The sequence below is a fragment of the Danio rerio genome, chromosome 23, assembly GCF_049306965.1.
Source record: "Danio rerio strain Tuebingen ecotype United States chromosome 23, GRCz12tu, whole genome shotgun sequence".
In the NCBI taxonomy this organism is placed as follows: domain Eukaryota; kingdom Metazoa; phylum Chordata; class Actinopteri; order Cypriniformes; family Danionidae; genus Danio; species Danio rerio.
The window spans coordinates 26,235,785-26,252,533 of record NC_133198.1 but is presented as its reverse complement, the minus strand read 5'-3'; the positions used below and the strand labels follow the sequence as shown (position 1 = coordinate 26,252,533).

At 44.8% G+C, this 16,749-nt stretch overlaps 1 long non-coding RNA gene across 2 annotated transcripts in view; it reads left to right on the top strand.

The window, feature by feature from the left end:
• Positions 1–16,298, top strand: part of LOC137489184 (uncharacterized) — a 175,458-nt gene extending 159,160 nt beyond the window's left edge. The window contains exon 6 of one of the 2 annotated variants that reach the window (XR_012398516.1): positions 15,708–16,298. This is a non-coding gene — a long non-coding RNA (uncharacterized lncRNA). The remainder of the gene's footprint in view (positions 1–15,707) is intronic. The other variant, XR_012398510.1, reaches the window with a different exon arrangement.
• The last annotated feature ends 451 nt before the right edge of the window (positions 16,299–16,749 follow it).

The window sequence follows — 16,749 nt, the reverse complement described above, 5'->3', positions numbered from 1 at the left end:
GGATGGAGAGAGGAAAGGGCTGCACGGTGGCGTGGAGGGAACAGATCCGTATTGGCGGAATTGATCCTGGGCTGGACTCTGGGGACAAGGCTCAGTGACTGGACACCGTTCATTCAGATCCGCTTTGCTTTCCCATACTGATCCCAAATGACCAACATTTGTTTAGTAATGGATGATATTGAATTATTACTGATATTATGCAATTAGCTGATATTGGGATAGTGGGATAATGGTAAAACTGCTCTTCAATGGATCATTCTTCAACGTTGACATTATGACAGATTTACTCGGCTGACATTGAGTCGGTTCCGTGGTCTTCAATTGATGTCTGACTCAGATCAGCAAGTAAATCAGACATAACTGTCTGTGGATTGTGAGGAGAGCTAGGAGGATTATTGGTGCACCTGATCAACCTTTAGTACTTGTACAGTACATCTCCAGAAAGAGAAAACAGACAGGTAACATCATTCTAGGTCATGAACAATTTAAACTTCCATCGGGCAGATGCTATAGATAGCTAAAACAGCATAAAAACCCAGATAATATGGGCCACTTTATCAAACGTTTTGATAGTGTCATACAGAAAGAACATTTCTGGAGTGCTTGTCTAAATTGAGTAGCTGAACAGAGGGAGACTGTTTCACCTGACTGCTGTTGTGCTGACTGGACAGTTTGTTTTGGTACAGAACGTGTGTAAAAATCATCTTAAGGTTGCATCACTGTATTTTTTATCATTAGCATGTCTGTCAAATGCAAACACACCTTTGTGTAGGTAACACATTTCAAGAGAGATTTACAAGTGACATGATTCAGACAAATCTAGTTTGACAAGACTTAAGCACAAGCTTGTCAGTCTGAGACAGAGACGCTGCTTGATCAGTCGCACCAGTATGTTTACATGAGCAGTTGCAAGGGAATTATAAGAGACCTCTTCTCTCTGGACTGAATGATATGATATGAAAAGTATTGTCAAAATGGTGGAATGTTGCCTGAGGATTTTTTGTTTGCTTGTTTTTGCAAGAAATGTCATATTCTAATTATTTTTGACTGACCAAAAAAATATAATATACACACCAGTCACATTTTCCCCTTTAAAGTCAGCATGAAATCAAATTTTAGCCTTCTTATTTTTTAATTTGTATATACTAGTGAATGTTATAAAGAATGTATCTGTGAACTTCTAATTAATTTGTGCTCATAATCTTTAATCAAATACCATTACATGTCCTCCCTCCTTAAAAAGACTTTTCTTCACTTCTGGTCACATGGGATGTCTTTAGGGTGGAGCTGTCAGGGCATGTCTCTTTTCCTCTCTGCCATCATGGGACACAGTGGTTTGAACGAAAAAGATAAATTTCCGTCTGTAAAAAAATCATCATCATCATCCATCGAAAACATTCTCCATCAGAGGATGTCAATGGCGATTCCATTGGACAAAAATCCTACACAACTGCAGTCAAACTGACATTTAAATATGTCTTTATTTTGTTTGCAGTGTCCATCTTCCAATAATCCAGTCGGTTCCCAGTTCCAAAAAGATAAAATCAGGCACTGCCCTGCATTTTCCCTCATTTCAGAAATGTCACAATAAGGGAAAAAGAATTCTCTGAACTTTTGTTTCATAGCAACTTTTAGAGGCAGTGAACCAAAGTTTTATATGCCAACATATCCTAAATAGAGTCATTTGCTACTCAATTAGATACCTAATTCCATTTTGGACCTTTTGCTTTCAGAACTGCCTTAATTCCTCATAGCTTAAACATAAGTGTGGTTTATTTTTAAACTAATTTTGAGAGGATCATATGATTATGATTGAACACAGCTGGTACAGCATCAGCTCCATATATTGCACCAATTAGATGACACAATAAATAACCAGAGCTTTCTAGTCCAGTCATCTTCATTTTAAAGAATCCCCCCTTCCACCCCTACCCCTCCCCTTCTCAGATAGGGCGGCATGGCTGCTCAATGGTTAGCACTTTCCATCTATCTATCTATCTATCTATCTATCTATCTATCTATCTATCTATCTATCTATCTATCTATCTATCTATCTATCTATCTATCTATCTATCTATCTATCTATCTATCTATCTATCTATCTATCTATCTATCTATCTATCTATCTATCTATCTATCTATCTATCTATCTATCTATCTATCTATCTATCTATCTATCTATCTATCTATCTATCTCTTCTTGCTCGAAGAGGTCAATATGGGTTGCCAATCCTCCAGAGAGTTAATTCTTTTGTTGCCACTAACACTGAGTTTTGAATGAAGTAATTCTCATTGTGTTCTGAGGGAAGCAGCTTTCATTAGAACCACATAAACTACATAAAAGTAATTAAATGAAAATCTGAATATTAAATGTCATAGCCTTCATGCTCTCCAACATACAGATTCAGAGATATTGCTTTAAGAGTCTGCACAGACCACTGAAGGGAGTATGGTGGTAAAGATGATGACCTCAGTTAAACCGCTGCCCATGTAAACGTTACTTGTTTGTGGAGGTCCAGTGTGAGTAAAGCTTGTAATGCTGATGTATAGTTGTGTTTATACAGAGGCGTCAGCTCGGCCCTTGCCTGACACCTGAAGTGTGGGAGACCTACAGTAATCTCACACAGCCATAAATAACAACAATGTGTGAACGAAGTCTGAAATGTTTCTTCGAGGTGTGAGGATACTCAATTATCCCATTAGCAGCTGTGAAGAGCGGAGATGAGGCTGCTAATGTTGTATTTGGGTTAGTACATGTCTGTCTACAATATATAAATCTACCACAGATCACTGTAAAACATACTGTATTTAAGTGGAAATTTTATTGCAAAATATAGTATGAAAAAACTTTTCAGCCACAAGTGGATGACAATAAATTCATTTGTAAATGGAATCTAAGAGTTTGCCCTCTTAAAAAAATCCATAGATTGAAATACACAGTTGACTGGATTTCCTTCAAGGTGTAAACGCGAACATGGTACAATATGTTTAAACTGTTTTGCTGATATCTGTCTCGTTTAATGTTTATATATGAACTGCACAAGATTGATTAGCAATATTAAAGGACAAGATTAAAAAAAAAAAACATACATGTTCAAAATTATGGCCCCAAATAAATCAGGAAAGTGGTCAAAAGTGGACAACTTGTGATCAAATTAACTAAAATACATCTTAATACCAGGTGTAAACAGGAGCAGGAGATATTCTTATTCATAAATTCATTCCACTGTGGCAACCCATGATAAATCAGGGACCAAGCCAAAGGATATTGAATGAATGAATTATTTTAACAAATGGTCTCTGGACAAACTATTTCCATTGGGATCTTATCTTATTTTATCTTATGCATCTTATCTTAAAGTAAAAATATATATTTTGATGACTCATCCTGCACTAAATAGATTTTTGTCCAATCAAATGCTCTCCTGAAAATGAATGCTTCACCCTCAACACCAGCTTAAGGAAATCATGACTATTTTAATAAACACACACGAACGCACGCACGCATCAACGCACACACACACACACACACACACACACACACACACACACACACACAAATACACACAAATCATGACAAGAAGGTCTAAATAAATTTGAGGATATGCCTGAAAATTTCTGAAGTACCAGATTATCAAGATTAAAAAAAACAACAAAAAAAAACATAATTTAATCACGAACTCTTGCATTCACATCAAAATGCAACTGTTTTTTCCTCCTTTCTTCAACAAAAAGCCATCTAGATGTGACAATGGCTACCTGGGCAATAAAAGGCAGAGCAGACAAATAAAAGAGCAGAATGTGGTGAAAGCAAATAGGGGAGGAGGAGGAGGAGAGAGAACAGTTTTACTGCTGCGTGTTTAGTTGAAGTCATTGAGGGAAAAGTGGCACGTTCCCTTGGGGTCGTGAGGAGAAAGGATGGCTCAAAGCGAGAGGAAGGGGCTGGACGGCTGTAAAACAGCTGCCTTCTCACAATGACATCCATTTCCAGTAGAAAGTTATATTGTGGACTGATTTTCATGGTAATAAAGGGGTCTGTTTAGGCATTTTTAGCCTTGATGTCCCAGTCTGGAAACTCTGTACATAAAAATAAATTAGATATACACTATATTTTAAATAATATTATTCAAATATTAGCATGTACTATTCCCTGACCCTGTTAAAAGTACATTTGCATCCATTGATTACAAGGACAAAGCTGAAAATCAGAAAACAAGATGAACCACTACACAAATGGTTGAAACCAATGGGTGGGATTTTCTTTAAACCATTAGAATTTCAAAGAAAGTATGGAAGGTTTTTACCTGATCATGAAAATCAAGATCCTTCTGCCGCTCATAGATTACATTTTTTTTGTGAAATAAGTCAAAGTACCACTTTTAAAAAGTAAGATAGACAAATTAATTAATTTAATTAAATAAATTGCAAACTGACGCTCATTTTAGCTTGAGAGTTGATGTTTAAATTGGATTTGTGTACTAAAACATGTAATTTAGAATGAATGGAAGTAATTTTATATTTAAACCCAACGCAATCTTATGGCAATTCGTAACTTTTTGATTTAGTGGCTGATTAATATGAATTTGTATGATTTAATTTGTACAATTTAGTACGGTTTGCTCATCACCCAATGACGGTTTGGGTTAGGGGTGGGGTTGGGTGCCACGCCTCCTTTTTAAAATCGTACATTTTCATACGACTAAACATTTTTATACCACTGAATTAGCCACTAAACTGACAAAACGTAAAACACGTTTGCTTGTGAGATCAGGCTTTTTAAACCATGTCTGCCATTGGGAAGAAGTGATCGTTGCAGTGTTTTGACATTAGCCCTCTCAGTATGTGGACAGAGTATGTTATTCCACCTTATTTGTCTTTGCAATAATGCGGTTGACATTATTGTAGTTTTGTTTAACCCTAACATGCCTGATCATCAGATTGTAATCTTGTTTATCTCAGTGTCAAGAAATGAGCTATTAGTCATTCAAGTGTTTGGGCTTTACAACAACTCCAACTCCAGACTCTCTTCTATCTGCTGCAGGACTTTTCACAACCCTCATTAGATATACTGTAGATGAGCATTGAAAGAGTAAATGCTACTTACTATTACACTTTTAGAAAAATGTAAGGTGATGTTTTAGAGTAATGGTCCATCAATTGATGTTAGTTAATGTATTTACTAACATTAACAAAGTTTGATTAATCTTGTAAAGCACAAATTAACCATAGTTCAACATTTACTAATGCATTATTAAAATCCAAAGTTGTGCTTGTTAACGTTCGAGGTTACTAAAGTAACCCTTCGTTCCCCGAGGAGGGGAACGGAAGCACTATAAGTGGGTTTGATTTGTAAAATCCACGCATAGGGAGGTTCGGTTCAGAAGCTACTCGTCTGAAAGAGTATTGAACGGGCCAATTAAGAATGAATTGGCAGCGCAAGCCTGCGCAGGTGAGCGGCATAAGCAATCAACTGAATATATAAGCTCACCTGGCGCCAGCAGACGCTATCCTTTTTAAGCTGAAGAGACTTTCAACAGCTAAGGGACAGTCATTATGGCGACGGAGTATAGTGCTTCCGTTCCCCTCCTCGGGGAACGAAGGGTTACTTTAGTAACCTCGAACGTTCCCCTTCGGGGGGAACTTCAGCACTATAAGTGGATTTGATTTGTAAAATCCACGCATTGGGAGCCCATTGAAAGCGCCATAATGACTGCACCTTACCAACACCCCCGATGAGGAGATAGTCAAGCAAGCGTGACGCACCCACATCATGGGGGGCGCGGTCCTCCAACGTGTCCCTGGCCCTAATTTATCCTACTTCAACAGAAGTTTTACGGATTTAGATATATTTTTTGGGAAGTCGTGAGCATCTAGATAATTCTAGGAATACGACAGTACGTTGGGAAGCGTGCAATCCCGATAGGGAGGACGCTGCGGAGGCCATCCGTTACCCGAGGGGGGATAGATGGCAGAATTTACATATGGACTAGCCCTAAAAAGGGGGAGTACGCATAGCAAAAGAGTGGTTAGCGGGGAGGGAAGACACGGGTCCGCCCAGGGGGGGGACTTAACCGTGGCGGAATAAGCATATGGGATCGCCTAGTGGGGATCACGCATAGCAGGCACCTTTACCCAAAACGCGGGCTGACCAGCGGGCAGACCTACAACGTAGTGGGCCAGCAAGTGACTCCTCCGCTGAGTCAGTGCTGGGGGCCACGGAGGAATCTGCAGGGCTCACCTGACGGGGAACTTTACTGACAGATAAAAAGGCGCACGTATCTCCGTGTTAGGGAAAATGGCGCAGCAAGCGTGTTTCAACACCCTACCGAATTGTTTCCTCAATCACCAAGGGTTACCTAATACCCTTGAGGAAACCGGCTCCACTCGCAGATTGTAAAACCTTGCAAATGTGTTGGGTGTCACCCAGCCCGCAGCTCTACAGAAGTCTGTTAGAGGGGCGCCGCGTGCGCGCGCTCGAGAGGATGCGAAACTCCGAGTGGAGTGCGCACGCGCTCTCGGGGGACGCGGCTCATTTCGGCTCTGATAGTGAAAGAAAGGCATCCACAATCTAGTGGGAACTTATTTCGGTACGGCACTTCCCTGCTGCCGACCGTTATAACAGACGAAGAGCTGCTCAGATGATCTAAACTCTGAGTGCGGTCCGGATAATACGCAAAACTCGAACTGGACAATAAAGAAGGGCTGGGTCTGCCTCCTCCGAGGGCAGCGCTTGCAGGCTCACTACCTCGTATTAAAACGGAGTGGTAGGAACCTTGGGCACATATCGCGGGCGGGGTCTCAGGACGTGAGAGAAGCCAGCCCAATTACAGGCATGAGTCACTGACCGAAAAATGCCTCCGGGTCCCCGACCCTCTAATCGATATCAACGCGACCAGCAGAGCTGTCTTCAGGGACAGAAAGATACTGAGTCGAGGATCGAAGGGATCTGACGCGGCTTGTGTAGCGAGGGCGAGATCCTAAGAGGGCATGAGAGGGGGCGGGATGGATTAATTCGCTTAGCGCCCCTGAGGAACCGGATGATGAGGTTATGCGTTCCCACGGTGCTGCCAGCCACCGTGTTATGAGAGCGGAGATGGCAGCCACGTAACCTTGAGTGTGGAGGGCGACAGCCTGCTCTCCAGCTTCTCTCGGCGTAAAGAAAGCACAACGCTGATCTGGCAAATTACGGGGGTCTTCTCAGCGAGAGACACACCATTCAGTGAATAGACTCCACGTCAGGGCATAGGCGCGCTCGGGGAGGGGGCTCTAGCCCGAGTGACGGTATTAGCCACCGCAATCGGAGGTTACCTAAGTCTTCCTCGCGTCTAAAATCCAAAGATCGGCGAGGGTGCCAGGTGGTGCCCTGTCCCTGAGAGAGTAGGTGCTCTCTCGAAGGGACTGCCAGGGGAGGGCTATCGCGAGGGAGAGCTCTGACATCCAGGTCCGGTTGAGCCAGAGGGGCGCAACCAGCAACCTGTTCCTCGTCCTCTTCCTGACCTTGCACAGTAACTGCGCGAGCAGGCTCACTGGGGGAAACGCGTATTTGCGCGTGCACCGAGGCCAGCTGTAAGCCAGTGCATCCGTGCCGAGAGCACTCGGTCAGGGAAAGAACAACTAGCAATGAGCGATCTCGGGGGAAGCGACAGATCGATCTGGGCTTCCCCGAATCGCGCCCATATCAGCTGAACAGACTCGGGGTGGAGTCTCCATTCTCCAGGACGCAAGGCTGCCGTGAGAGCGCATCGGCTGCACGGTTGAGCTTGCCTTAATATGAATGGTGTGCAGCGATTTCAGCCGCGGATGACTCCAGAGGAGCAGACGGCGGGCGAGCTGAGACATGCGGCGAGAGCGCATACCCCCTATACGGCTGATATACGCCACCGCCGCCGTACTGTCCGTCCTGACCAGCACGTGTTGCCGCTCCAGCACCGGAAAAAAACGGTGGAGAGCGAGGAACACTGCCAACAGCTCCAGGCGATATGCCAATGCAACTGGGTACCTTTCCACAGGTCCGCAGCCGCATGCCCGCAACGCACAGCCCCCCAGCCCGTGTTGGAAGTGTCTGCTGAAACGACAACAAGACTGGACGCCTGTTCTAGAGACACCCAGGTCTGTAGGAACGAGGGGTCGCTCCAAGGGCTGAGGGCGCGGCGACACAGCGCAGTAACAGAGACTCGGTGTGCGCGCGCGTGCCATGCGCGTCTGGGGACTCGATCGTGAAGCCAGTGCTGAAGTGGTCTCATATAGAATAATCCGAGCGGCATGAAGCGGCTGCGGATGCCATATGCCCCAGGAGCCTCTGAAATAGTTTCAGTGGGACCACTATTTTACTGTCGAGCTCTCTCAGACAGTACAGCATCAGCTGAGCGCGCTCTCCGGAGAGGCGCGCTGCCATGGTGACCGAGTCCAGCTCCAGCCCGAGAGAAGAGATCCTCTGCACGGGGGCGAGTTTGCTCTTTTCTCGGTTGACCTGAAACCCCCACAGGTGGAAGTGCCAGAGCACTTTGTCTCTGTGCATAATCAACTGCTCTGAGAGAGGGCAAAAATCAGCCAGTCGTAAAGAAATTGAGTATGCAGATGCCCGCGAGCCGAAGGGGCGCTGAGGCACCCTCCGCGGGCTTGGTGAGGACCCGCGGAGACAGAGAGAGCCCGAAGGGGAGGGCTTTGTATTGCCAAGCTCGACCTTCAAACGCAAACCGCAGAAACTGTCGGTGGCGAGGAAGAGTGGAGACATGGAAATACGCGTCCATCAGGTCTAATGCTGCAGACCAACCCAGAGGACGAACGCACCGGAGGATGCGCTTCTGCGTGAGCATTCTGAACGGCAGCTTGTGCAGGCAGCGGTTCAAAACGCGCAGATCTAGGATTGGCCGTGACCCACCGCTCTTTTGGGCACGATGAAGCGTGGGCTGTAAAACCCGCTCTCCATCTCGGCTGGAGGGAGCGGCTCGATTGCATCCTTCGCCAGGAGGACAGCAATCTCCTCTCGCAAGACAGGGGCGGACAGGGGGCTGACCCTGGTGAATACACACCCGTGACTTGGGGGGCCGTTTCGCGAACTGAATCGCATAGCCGAGTCTGATTGTGCGTATGAGCCACCGCGAAGAGCTGGCCCGCGCTAACCAGGCAGGCAGAGCTCTCGCTAATGGACTCATCGCTACAATCGCTGACGTACCAGCAGTGGGGCAGCGCGGAGTGGGTGTGCTGATCCGGGAAGCTCGCGGGTCCCACGGAAAAGCTGGAGGTGAGATATTTGCTCTCACTCCAAACCCGAGCTCCGGAGGGGAGGCTCGAGGGGTGGGAGAAAGGAGACCGTCCTCCCAGCGCTCGTGAGCCACTGGCGAAACGCACCGAATCTGCAAGCTAGAAAGCATAGCGTCCCAGACTGGCAGATTTCGGGCTGTCACATCTGGGGAAGTGAAAAGTGCCCTTTCATAATGTTTTCATGGCAGTAAAAAGTGCCGTTGGAAATGGGGCCCCGCCCTCCAGCGGGGAAAGAGCAAGTTCCCTCTTCTCCAGATGGCCTGTCCCAGGGGCGCTTCGCGGTCCGTTGCCGGACTTAGCGGCGTTCTGGGCAGGGGGGCTGCCTGCTTCCGAGGTGCCCGACGCGCTCGCTTCGCCTGAGGCGTGTGCGGGGGCGGAGCAGCTCTCGTAGGCGGGCGCCTTCGGCGAGGAGCAGGTATGAATGGCACGGCGGGCGGAGCGGGCTACGGACCGCCGATAAGACATCACCCACCAACTGCTCTCTCACCGCCTTGAATTCCTGGGTGAATTCACAGACAGTGTCGCCGAACCTGGCTGGGGATATGGGGAAGTCAAGAAAGCGGACTTTGTCGACTTTGCGCATATCAGCCAGGGGTGGCGCTCCTGGACCACTAATGTGGACATCGTCCTTCCCAACGCACACGCAGCGGACTCAGTAGTCCGAAGAGCTAAGTCGGCGGCGGTGCGAAGCTCGTAAGCCTGGGTTGGACCCACCCTCGTGCAGCTCGGCCAGCGCCTGCGCTTGGTAGCGCTAGTAGGTGGCTATCGCATGCAAGGCTGAAGCAGCCTGGCCCGCCGCTATGTAAGCTCTAGCTCCGAGGGAGGTAGATAACTTACAGGCTTTGGATGGGAGACGAGGCGGATCCCGCCAAGAAGAGGCGCCGCGCGGATTTACCGCCATCGCGCACTCAACCTGAGGAATCGCCACATACCCCCTGGCTGTTTCACCGTCAAGAGTGGTTAGGGTGGAGGAACACGCAGCACGAGCAGAAAAAAGTGCTTTACAAGACCGCGTGAGCCTACTGTGCACCTCCGGGAAGAAGGGAACGCCCCTCTAGTCGGTCCGGCCGCGGAGCTGGGGGATAAACCATCTCCAACCCACGGCCGAAGCAGCCCGGGAAAGCACGGCTAACATGTCCGTTTCAGGATCCGTAGTGACAGCGCTCACCAGCCCGAAGGGGGCGAGCGGGTCTGGATCATCATCGGACAATGAAAGCCCACCCTCCGATGCCGCGGTGGACATCTGGTCTCCGGTGTCATCAGGCGTAAGGGCTACCATCTGTTAGACGGATCGCTTCCCCCGCCCGAAGCTTGGATGGAGCGCTTAGAGGAGCGGGAGGTCCGCGGGCCCGTGGGCGACGGATTATCTCTCGCTGAAACCCTCAGATCTGCCCGAGTGCCCGCTGCAGAGCAGGGGACAACTGGGGTGGTTCACCCTTTTGCAAAGGCTAACCGCGATCTTGCGCAACAGTCATGGCATCGCAATGACGACATGAACTGCCCGCGAGCAGCGCATTAACATGCTGGACCCCCAGACATGTAACGCAGTGCCCGCGCCCATCATCCGAGGACAGGAAACCACCGCATCCAGAAACGCACAGTCGGAGCGCCGTCCTGATAAGGACGTGCTGCACGACTGTGTTGCTCTTTCTGTGAAGTTTGCAACTTTATACGCACCGCTCTGGAGGACCGGACCCAAAGAACGCCAGGCAAGGGAGAAACCCAGCTCGACCGTCTGCCACTGCGTGTACACACTCTGGACCGGGAGAATGCTCTCGTTCGCTCAGAATCGCTGGTCACAGCAGGAGGAACCCTCATCGACTCGATCAGAAAGTCTCTGAAGCGAAAAGGATAGCGTCTGCTGGCGCCAGGTGAGCTTATATACTCAGTTGATTGCTTATGCCGCTCACCTGCGCAGGCTTGCGCTGCCAATTCATTCTTAATTGGCCCGTTCAATACTCTTTCAGACGAGTAGCTTCTGAACCGAACCTCCCTATGCGTGGATTTTACAAATCAAATCCACTTATAGTGCTGAAGTTCCCCCCGAAGGGGAACATTAGTTATTGCACCATGAGTTAACAACTTAATGTTGTTTGACTTAAATAACATTACCTAACTTTAACAAATATGAACAAGTACCATAATAAATGTATTACTAATAGTTCGTTCATGCTAGTAAACCTATTAACTAACATTAATTAATGAACCATCATTTTAAGGTGTAGTTTGCATGTTCTCCCGTGTTTGTGTGGCTTTCCTCCAGTTGCTCCGGCTTCCCCCAAAATCCAAAGACATGCAGTACAGGTGAATTGGGTAGGCTAAATTGTCTGTAGTTTATGAGTATGATTAAATGTGTGTATGCTTCCCAGAGATGGTATGCAGCTGGAAGGGCATCCGCTGCGTAAAACATATGCTGGATAAGTTGGTGGTTCATTCCGCTGTGGCCACCCCAAGATTAATAACGGCACTAAGCCGAAAACAAAATGAATGAATGACCGTAATATAAAGTGTTACCAAATGTAATTTTTTGTGATTTGCAAAACTTAATGCTGTTAAACAGAATATTTTACTTGTAATGTGTTGTATGTTCAGGGTATGCATTTTTGGTACTTTTGTTATATTTGGGTATTTGGGTTTAGTTAGCATGTTTACCAGAAAGTAGCATCTTACTACTGCTTTTGCACAACTTAATTTAAAACTTCTAGTTTAAATATATTAGTTTAAACATGTCAGGAAATTCTAATAAATCCATTTATTATATAGTTTTTTATTTATTTATTTACCAATTCGTATGAATTTGTACTTGTATTGAATTTGTACCAATTCAAATCTCATTCATCCTCAAATGACGGTTGAGTTTAGGGGTGGGTTTTGATTTTTTAAATTCTATATTTTTGTGTGACTGAACTTTTATAAATTAGCCACTAAACTGACAAAATGTAAATTATTTACGTTTTTAAATTGCTTATAAGAGTTTTTATTATTATAATTTAAAATAAATAATAAACTTTATCAGTAAACTACCATTTAATATAAAATAAGCAATTATATGAATAGCATAGGGCGTGGCAGTGGCACAGTAGGTAGTGCTGTCGCCTCACAGCAAGAAGGTCGCTGGTTCGATCCTCGGCTCAGTTGGCGTTTCTGTGTGGAGTTTGCATGTTCTCCCTGCCTTCGCGTGGTTTTCCTCCGGGTGCTATGGTTTCCCCCACAGTCCAAAGACATGCGGTACAGGTGAATTGGGTAGGCTAAATTGTGCGCAGTGTATGAGTGTGTGTGTGAATGTGTGTGTGGATGTTTCCCAGAGATGGATTGCGGCTGGAAGGGCATCCGCTGCTAAAAAACTTGCTGGATAAGTTGGCGGTTCATTCCGCTGTGGCAACTTCGGATTAATAAAGGGACTAAGCCGACAAGAAAATGAATGAATGAATGAATGAATAGCATAAGGCATCACAGTGGAACAGTGGGTAGCACAGTCACCTCACAGCAAGAAGGTTGCTGGTTTGAGGCCTGGGTTCGTTGGCATTGCTGTGTGGAGTTTGCATGTTCTCACTGTGTTTGTGTGGGTTTCCTCCGGGTGCTCCGGTGCCCCCCTGTTTATTTTTTCCCCACTTTCTGTTTTACGGAGAGAAGATTTCTTCATCACATTTCTAAACATAATAGTTTTAATAACTTATTTCTATTAACAGATTTATTTTATCTTTGTTATGATGACAGTAAATAAATAATTTTATTAGATCATTTTCATCGCGTGGGTTTCCTCCAGGTGCTCCAATTACCTCCACAAATTCAAAGACATGGGGTACAGGTGATTTGGATAAGCTAAATTGTCCATAATGTATGTGTGTGAATGAGAGTGTATGGCTGTTTCACAGTGATCGGTTGCAGCTGGAAGAGCATCCGCTGCATGAAACATATGCTGGATAAGTTGGTGGTTCATTCCACTGTGGCGACCCAAGATTAATGAAGAGATTAAGTCGCTAAGAAAATGAATGAATGAATAAATAACATCAGCCCCCACCTCCCCGCTAAATTGCATATACTGTATCATAAATGCACTGAACAGTAACAATATTTAAAGAGACTCAATTTTCTAATAGTCCTCAGGTTCATAAGAGGCACATTTGAAACACAAATCAATTGTTTGTGGCTAATGTGTTAAATGTAAATTCGCCCTGCATTTCAAACAAAGCTTTTTGCTTTTTTCCAGCTCCTAATGCTCTCCGACCACAGACAGAGAGAGTGATTGGAAAGATGCATTGCATTTTATTCTCCTGTCAGCGGGATGATTACAGTTTGTTTTCTTTATCTCTGCTTTTTTTTTTGTCATTTTAAGGTCTCTGTAAGGCCTGCTGTTTTGCCATTTTAAGGCCAGACTTTAATCTCTATATCTGTGTTTTGTTCTGTCCCCTCCTGCTGGACCCTGAGCTGTGAGACAAAGCGCTGTTTACACTAATGGCCCACTAGGCCTTTCACTGCAGAAACAAACAGCGCTGGGGAAAGTGAATAGAACTTAACATTTTGACATTTTTCCACATGCTCTCAAAACCAATATTGACCTAGCTCCCCTGCAAGGTGGGCTTTAGTCCAAGGACTTGGCATTAAAATCAAACCCATGCATCTCAAGCAGCAGGCAGCAAGTCAAGGGGAGAGCCCAACAATGTCCAGCTCAGGATGGGGTTCTCCTGCTGGGAAGGCAGAGTGGACACTGTCCTGGGCTCAAGCTGGTACACAGAAACAGCCACAATGAAAGGTTTCGTGCCACCCCCCTGCTTTAATGATTCCGTCTGCGAAGGCAGATTGTAGCTGAACCGCAGACCCTGCTGGTGCCCGTTGCAGACAACAGGAAAGGGACAGCGGGGGAACCCGTAAGTGTAGTACCACCCCGTAGCAGGGAGTGCTTCTCAAAGGCCACATTACAATCAATTAGGGCCCTAATGAGAAGGATTTGGACTTGTAACCTGTGGCTTAGGGTCAGTATTTAGCAGAGTCTCAGCGGCACAGCTGGGCGACACGTCAATATGCTCAGAAATAGCTTCAGACTGGAAGAGTGACGCAGCGGGGAAGTGCAGTGTGTGTAGAGGTGTCTGCTTCTGCTCTGGAAAACACACACACGCACACATAGACTCTCGCCTCTAAATGGAGAAGACACTAATGGTATGGTGAACAAAAGGAACAAATCTCGCTCAATAAAATCCATTCATTTAGCGCAGCTCCGGATGAATGTACTATAGATGTCGCAGGCAGTGAGATGACACATGGCTCATGTAAAGAGAGCAAGCGGAGAAGCTTGAGGCCGCAAGTTGACAACATTTACATACATGGCCAGCAGCCGTTTCAGCAGGTCTGAGCTCACAGGGGGTCCGACAGAGAGAGTGTTGTTTATTTGGGGTTAACGTTGCCCCGGGGCTCCTCAGTATGTCTGCACAGAAGGGCTCTCAAATCACAAGGTCCCCCAAAGCTGAGGGGGAGGAACTCTTGTCAGCAGGGGGGGAAGTGAGCAAGAAGCGGAGGATAAATTGATCAGAGATCTTTAATCAGGTTGTTTTTTATTTATTTATTTATTTATTATTGTTGCTCTTTTGGAATCTTTTAATTAGTGTGTCTACCTTGATTATGCTTAAAAACAGCTTAAAACATGGGGTAAAACTTAATCAGCACATTTTAAGTCTGTTTTTCTGACAATGTATTCAATGTCCACATTTCTGTTCTTAGTTTAATTTAGAACTGGAGCAAATTGCCATCAAAACTGTCTTAACCAGGGTGTTGGATGAGCTGATGTTTGACAGCTATCAGCATGTTGTTGTACATGCAAACACACTCATTGTCAAGATAGTGGTGAGAGAACAGCAAATTATGTGGCAATGGGTTCTGGAGAGATTGAGACTCAAACACAGCTGAAGTTTTGATTTGTGTGGTGTGGATACAGGAGAAAAGATGTTGTTGTTTATACAGTAAGTAGAAGAAATAAACCCTGCATCTGGTATTAACATGCACTTTTGTTAATTAAAAGGCAAGGGCTTTAAATCCAGGTGTAAATGGTGTCTGAAATGTTTTGAGCTCCACTTTTGGCACATCGAATCAAAGACACAAGACATGTCACTTGTATAGTTTTGAATGGGGAAAAGTGTAACAGTCAATATGGCGAATTAAGCCCCACCTACAAGTACAGGAGCCAATTATCAATCGCTAGACTGACATTTTCTGGGGGAAAAGCTCGGACCAGACGTGTGCTTTTATGAGTTTGGTGGTCAACAAACACATTGGAATCTCAGCAAATACTTTCATCACAGACATAAGAAATATATCCACACAAAGCTTAAAATCTGTGTTTTTAAGTGAACCAAGTTCACTTGAAAACAAAAGTTTAATAGCAACTACTCAAGATAGCAACTACTCAAATGCCAACAAACTTGTAATCAAAGAGTTGCTGTCTTTTCTAGAGGAGATTCACCATCAAGACCAATTGTGGATTACTTTAAAAGACCAGATGAAGCATTATCCAGAGGATGAAAAGGTGGAGAACGACCATTATTTTGGTTGGTGTCGTGATCTCATTCCTTTCGAGGGTGGGCAACCTTAAAATATGCAGATTTTGATTGATTCGGACATTTAGAAACAAAACTGAAAAGACAGTGGTTGTTTAATTTTACTGGTGATTACAAATATGTAATGTAATCGTAAGCTTCTAAAACAGTTTTGGAGAATTTAATGTTTACCCAATCAGACAGAATGCCCGAGCAAACTGCCCAAGAGGCGTTTCAAAGATGGCCGCTGAGTGAAATGACTTTCCTTGAAGGGACTTTGATCGAATGCAACAAGAACATTGTCTTTGTCCACTGATGTAATTCTTTATATTGTAGAATGTGCTGTTAAAATGCACTAGCCAGATGAGGGTTAAATTTTGCTTTGTGAAATTGTAAGCATTGCACAAACTTAGTTTGCTACGTTAGATGGCAAGATTATAAAATGCTCATACTTACAGCCTGTGAATTATCTTCTTAATGAATTATGGTATGTGATTAAAAGTTGGTAAAAAAAAAAAGCAAATATGTAAAGTGGGAATATGCCACCTTTATACTCTAATTGTGTTTCAATACACTGTAAAACCCAGCAGTCAACTTGATCAAATAAAATGAGTGTAGTTAACTCAAAATTTACTGGAAGTTTATTCTACTCATTTGAGAGTTTTGAACTCAGCGTTGAAGGCAATCAGTTAAATATATACTTCATTACTTTAACTTAAATTAAGTAAGTTGACAGTACTCATATAGATTAGTTTTTAACTCGGTTGGTAGCAATCGGTTTCCTCACATGGCTTGAGTTGCCTTAACTTATTGGGTTTTACAGTCCTCAAATTGCTTTGTTTACTCAAATTGATTAAGTTCACAGTGCTCATTAGGATTAAATTTTTAACTTAAATGGTTAGTTGTAATCGGTTTCATCAAATGGTTTAAGTTACCTTAACTTTTAGGGTTTTGCAGT